The sequence below is a fragment of the Brassica oleracea genome, chromosome C9 (genome assembly GCF_000695525.1).
Source record: "Brassica oleracea var. oleracea cultivar TO1000 chromosome C9, BOL, whole genome shotgun sequence".
Classification (NCBI taxonomy): Eukaryota; Viridiplantae; Streptophyta; class Magnoliopsida; order Brassicales; family Brassicaceae; genus Brassica; species Brassica oleracea.
In genome coordinates, this window is record NC_027756.1 from 53,816,698 (window position 1) to 53,824,037 (window position 7,340).

Sequence of the window (7,340 nt, forward strand, 5' to 3'; positions counted from 1 at the left end):
ACACGTAAAGATAACTCATGAGTTTTCTTGGTTGATTAAATGACATTATGTCCAAATTTATTTAAGGATATTTCATTAAGGTAACTGAAAAAGACAAACAATAAAATAGGAAGTTTAAATTCATTTAAGCATATTTCATTAATTTAACTGAAAATATAAGTAATAAATTAGGTAGTTTTATTCGTTTTAAGATATTTCATAAATGCAACTGAAAAAAACAAGCAAAAAAATAGGGAATTTAATTAATGAAGTAAGAACATTTTTAAATGGTTACTTTTCTTTTAATAACATAGATATGACATGAGAGCGGTTGTTCAAAAAAAAAAAAAGTATATGACATGAGAGAGCTTGATGCCGACAAATTCTTAATGATCACTTTGGATTTATTATTAAAGAAATAATAGGTGAAGATGTAACTATTTCTTAGAAAGGAGTGAAGGAGTAAGGACAACCAAAAAGCAGCATATATATACAGTTATAATATCTTGGGCCCTAATATCTTTTTGTTTTAATGCCGAAAGATTATATATAACGAGGTGTTTACTGGTGTGGAAAGAGAGATGCGCAATCAATTCTTAATATTGCAGAGATACATTAAAAAAAAACGAGAAATAAAGCAGGGAACGTATAGACAGTGATGCAATCATGGACAGTGTATAGTAACTGTAAGAGAAGATGCTAGAAGAGAGTTCCTAATGAGGGAAACATGCTGAACAGAAGAATCTCAGTTTTACCCACTCAGTCTTTGGTTTAAGCCCGACAAATAAAACATTTTTTAAGATCAATTAATAGAAGAATTTTTTTTTGTTCACCGTAGAAGAAATATAATTCAATGTATTATAATTCCTAAGAACCAATGAAATTATACTATTATATTATAGATTTATGGTAAAAAGGAAAATATTAATGAAAGTCTGAATCTCAGAGTGATCAGACCTGATGACTTACTTTTCACGTAGGTAGACGTTCGATCCATGCAATGTACATATATATACGTATATTCATATGTGCAGACAAAGTGTTTCGTAAAATCCACCATTATTGCTCTCTAACAGTTTTTCTATTTATTTAGATTGTTTTCTAGTACAGAAAAAAGAATTTAGGTATATGAAGTTAAATAATTTCATTTTCCTTTTCCATGTAACCAATAAACAATTTGCAAAACATATATTTCAGAAGTGACGCCATAAAAATTGCATATCAGATTATATAAAGATTATATAAGATGTTGCAACAATCTACTGGCCTAATGGATTAAGTTATAAAATTATTAAATATAACTTTTAAAATCATACATCATTTTTAAAATTGCACAACAATAACCAAATAATAGTTTTATCACTTTATGTTGGCATTATATTATATTTGAAGGCGATCTTCAAAATGAGGGTTTGAGGATGAGTTGCTCCAGCAAAGAACCTCAAATATATCTTTAAACTTTTCACTATATTACATTTTAATCCTCAGTCTTCATGATAATTAATTATAAGCATTAAAATTTTATAAATAAATAATAAATACACAATAAAAATGCAAAACATAATATTTATAACTCATGATATATAGATACTTTGGTTTCACCAATTTTCTTTTTAAAAAGATTTCTTAAAACTGCATCAATTAGAGAGAAAAAAAGTTACAAAATGGTTAACTACATATGTAGGCTATACATATGCATAACATTTCTTTTAGATAATTTAATTTAATTTTAACATATTTATGTATCAATAATAACATATATGAAAAATATATTTCAATATTGGTCAAAATATATTTATAAGATTAAAATGATAAACAATAATATTAGTATAGTTATATGTAAATTACAAAACTAGAATGACAAAAATGAAAAATAAATAGTGTTAACCAAGAGCTCTTGGTCTAGTGGTAATGGAACTCCAGCTGGAGTGCCCGCCTTGGGTTCGAGTCGCCTTGGCCACCTTCCCGCCTATAACCGTGCATGCCCGGATGGAAGGTCTTATGGGGATTAGTCTGGGCTTACCGCATGGGATCCCCCACGAATATCAAAAAAAAAAAAAAAAAAAATAGTGTTTTGAGTCTATGAATAGTGAAATTTTATTATTCATGCACTCAAAATTTGATGGTTTTAAAACTTTTTAGAAAGTTAAAAACCTCAAAATTTAAGAAATTAAAGGCCTGTTGGAAATCTACTTATTCTTTATATACAACACACAATCATCTAACAAACCGATGAGAACGTAGTTTTTGGTTAAAAAAAATGGAAATAAAACTCTACTGGCTTTTGATCAAAAAAAAAAACTCTACTGGCTTATATAGTTGATGTTTGATAAGAGGAGAACATTGATGGATGTCGATAAGAATGTGGGGTTACACCCACCAGCTGGAATTTGATTTATTAGGCTTTCTCTTGATTTGGCTTTACCTTTTCCTTTTATATATAACTCTTTTTCTAACAAAGAAAAGGTAATATAGTGCGAAGGCCCATGTTGATGGTGGGTTTGAAACGACGGATGCATGCATTAAGGAACCCTGAAAGTATATATCATTCACACAAAACTTAGACTGGTACCCAACTTAAGTGATATTTTCGCATTGAGCGAGTACATAATTTCTGGAATGCTATTGTTATACCAACCGATGTAGTCTACAAATATATATATGCTGGAAATGATGATTTATATGCTAAGAGGTTTTACATTCTGTTTATCTGCATTTGTAAAATTTCGAATTTGTATATTCTTAGCAAAAAAAATATTTTATGACTTTGTTTGGTTACAATTCTTTCTAAATGGTAAAAAAAACGTAATGAAAATCTTGATTGCATCAAAAGCGACACAACTGATAATTTGCTAAAAGAAGAGAAGTTAACAAATAAAATAATGTTTAGAAACAACGACTTAATTCTTCAACAAAGAGAGTTCAATCTAAATTTTTGGTTCTCTTTCAGTTTCGATTATAAATCGGATTTTCGTATTTTGAAACATTTTGATATGTTGATTTACAGTCTGTTTCACCATTGTATTTGTTTTTAAACGTACATGTGGATGACAAAAAAAATCGTACAAGTGATTTGAGCGTAAAGTTCTCCTTCTTTCAAATAATCTTCTAATGTATAAGAAACAAACAAACTAAGCGTGGTATGCCATTAACATCGACCTCAATTATTAGGTGAAGATCTATGTGACAAGAAAACCGATCCCACAGGAAAAAGATTGTGCTATTTTCAAAAGGTAAAACGTTAATAGTATGTATCAATACTATTAAAACAGAAGGAGTCCTAAAAAATCTACTTATGAAAGAACCTAGTCAATACTATTAAAACAGAAGGAGTCCTAAAAAATCTACTTATGAAAGTTGTTTACACCTATTCATTTTTAGTCTAACATATTACTTTTTTTTTTTTTGAACACAATCTAACATATTAATTATAACCATATATTTTAACTAACCCCAAATATAGCAACCAAATAATGTCTTTAACATTTAAAAATCTACTTTAACTCACTCAGCCTTTTATTTTTTTTTCAATATACCACGTGACTATACAACATTTAATATAAATCATATCATATGTTTCAAATAATTCACTCAACCTTTTGTTTAAACCAACTTCCTACATTACTTGATATAAACGATACTAAAAACTTTAACACATAGGGTCAGGGAAAAACGTCAATAAAATCCCAAACTTAACAAAATAAGCTAAAAAAAGCCTCAACTTTTAAGTAAACCAAAATATTCCCAAACTTTAAAAAAAATTCCAAAATAATCATAAACTTATGTTTGACTCTGTCATTTTAAGCATCCCCAAGTCAACTGTTAACTTTTTATAAACTTCCATTAATTAATAAACCAAACCTATACTTTTAGGTCGGTTTCATTATATCAAATATTTGCGATAGGTAAGGTCATGTTAAATATATATTAATCAAACCAAACCTATACTTTTAGGTCGGTTTCATTATATCAAATATTTGCGATAGGTAAGGTCATGTTAAATATATATTAATCAAACCAAACCTATACTTTTAGGTCGGTTTCATTATATCAAATATTTGCGATAGGTAAGGTCATGTTAAATATATATTAATCAAACCAAACCTATACTTTTAGGTCGGTTTCATTATATCAAATATTTGCGATAGGTAAGGTCATGTTAAATATATATTAATCAAACCAAACCTATACTTTTAGGTCGGTTTCATTATATCAAATATTTGCGATAGGTAAGGTCATGTTAAATATATATTAATCAAACCAAACCTATACTTTTAGGTCGGTTTCATTATATCAAATATTTGCGATAGGTAAGGTCATGTTAAATATATATTAATCAAACCAAACCTATACTTTTAGGTCGGCTTCGGTTTATTTTTTTGGTCGGGATAAAATGTCCAGACCTAAGAGAAAGTTATATAAGAGTGCACATATAAAATCTCGAATAAACTAATTCATAGATTATATAATTTTTAAAAAAATTCTCTTCTTTGATATAATATGATTTTGTATTATAATATAATCCGAAAAACCCGCGCTTTCGAAGCGCGGGTCAAAATCTAGTAATACCTTTAATACTCAATTATATATAACTAAATATTAATATCTTATGTTTTCTTTTTAAATTTTAGATTTTATTTCAGGTATATCAAACCGAACCGATAAAACCCGAATCTGAAGGACATATAGATACTTTATGGGTTTTATGAAGTAATACAAATTAGAACTAAAACTGTTGGGTTATATCCCTACGACGGAGAGCTAGAATGTGCTACAAATTAGAACCGAAACTCAAAATATCTGACCCGAACACCAATGCATACCTAAACTTCTATGCCTTAGATACAAATCTCAGGTGATTTTAGCCTTTGATTTCGCTATGATTGATTTTGACCCAACAGTATATATAGAAGTTGGGAATCTTTAGCATTGATGTGAGGCGTATCTTGTGTCCTGAACAGTCATTTCCGACTAGTTAAAGGAGTTGTATATGAACTTCTTGTAGCCTTCGTGGAAACGTTATTAAGTTGTACAGTGTACCCTACAGTATGTGTTATCTCCTTTTCTAGAATTTATAACAATCTGATAATTTGGAGTCTTGGACCATTTACTCGATGAACAATCAAAGATGACAACCGTTCATGTGAGCTTTAACTACTACTCTCTTTCTCCGTTTCTTCCCTCACATGTCTACCCAAACTAATTGCCGGCAAAACGAGATTGTATTTTATTAAAAACTATATTATCTTACATCACTTATTAAAAACTTATAAATGCTGGCAAGTTGCAGCCGAACTCGAAGGATCTCTTTATTTTTAAGAGATTTTTAATTACATTTGTCACCCACATGTAATGCTGTTTATGTTTTCTATTTTCTTGTGCAACTCAACATTGTTCCGCGTTTCTGGGCGTATGATTAACGAGCATGACTAGCTCGTGCAAAAAAATCTTAATTAGTTCGGATCCAGGATACTACGTTGTTTGTTTAATAATATGCCTTACGTTCTACAATGATAGTACCTTTGAAAATCTTATTTATTTAAAAAAATAATAATTATATATTTTTAATGTATATTATGTTTGTTGGCATGTTATTAATAAAAATCAATCATTTTATACAATTTTCTACTAAATAGAGTATCTTATATATTAAAATAGAAGTCATGACTTCTTTCATGTGTGATTTTTTTATTTGGATCATTTCCTAAGAACAATATTAAATTTTTTTCATATTTTAGTTACAATATCTTTCAATATCTTTACATTTTTATTTGAAATGCAACTTAATATTTCTAACAAAAATATAACAAAATCTTTGAAAGATCTTTTTAGAAATGTTTTGAGAAAATCCAAAAAATTAACATTTTAAATTATAATTATCCTAAAATATGATTAGTTTTGATGTAAAATAAAAATATTATAATTAAATAATAAAAAAGATAAATAAAAATCATAAATTCATTAAATGACAAATGAGTTATACTATGCTAAAATTTTACTTAAAGTTATACTACCGATATGAGCAAATAATACCATATAAAATTTAAAAAAATGTAACCATTCTTAAATATTTTTTGAAAAAATAATTATTTTTAAATTTAATTCACTGAAAAATAATACCCGCACATCTAGTATTATATTGTTTTAGATTATAAACCTCACAATTCATGATAAACAGTCAGTCACATGCGGAGAAAGAGAATTATGCCTGATTTCGTGTGAAATTATCACATCTAGAAATTAATTTGCTACATAATAACCATGGCTCGGCAAAAAATCAGAATCCGATCCGAAAGTACCGAACTCGAGTCGAAACTAGTTAAATATCGGAGGTTCAAAATTTTGGTATCTAAAGAACTGAAACCGAGTCTGACCCAAACCAAAATATCTTGAGTATTTGAATATCTCCGATTAGATTTATATACTTAAATATATTAGGAGAATTTGTCAAAAATGACCTAAACTTGATTTTAAATGCAAAAATATACTCCAACTTCAATCAAATACAAAAATAATATAAAAGGCTACTGAAATTACAACCAACCCCTTATGATAAAACAAAAAATCAGAATGAATTTTTACCAATATAACCCCTGGAAGTCTTATGTGGTTTTGTAAGTCTTATGCGATAGTAGATCTTAAAAATAATTTTTAAACTTTATAAAAAATAATTTAATGGGAGAAAATTGAAATCATGTAATTATAAACTAAGATCTAGTAAAATTGAATTGTCTTCAACATAGATGAGTGAATGTTGTGAGTCATGATATTCTTTAGTTTAGGGTCTGATAACATATGTTGTAGTATTGTTTGTAGTTTTAGGGTTAATTATATTTTGAAAGCTTAACATTTTTTTTTTGAAAAATTAAAATTTGACATACATATGTTTAGTTTTTTTTTTGTATATTAATCACTTTTAAGTTGATTTTGAGTTTAATGAATTTAAAATATATATGAAATTTAAATTTAAAAATAAAAAACGGGTTATTCGAACCCAAGCCAAATCCCCAAAGATCCAAACCGAACCAAAATTTATAAATATCTGAATAGGACTGAAATTTTTTACCTTGAAAATCCGAAACCCGAATAGACCGAAGTCAAATGGGTACCAGAATGCTCTTCCCTATTTACTTTGTGAATTTTCTCCTGATATGTTTATTCCTCTAATTCATCCTTGATTTCAGGCCCTCCATATTTTGGTCAAACAAACTTGCAAATTTTAATGTAGTCCTATTTTAATACAAAAAGTCAACGCTTATGAACATCCAAAGTAGATCTATATTTTAAAATTTTGGTGTTTCCTTCACGTATACCTCACCTGACACAGACTTTTTAATACAAGGGAAATTTAGCTGTATGAC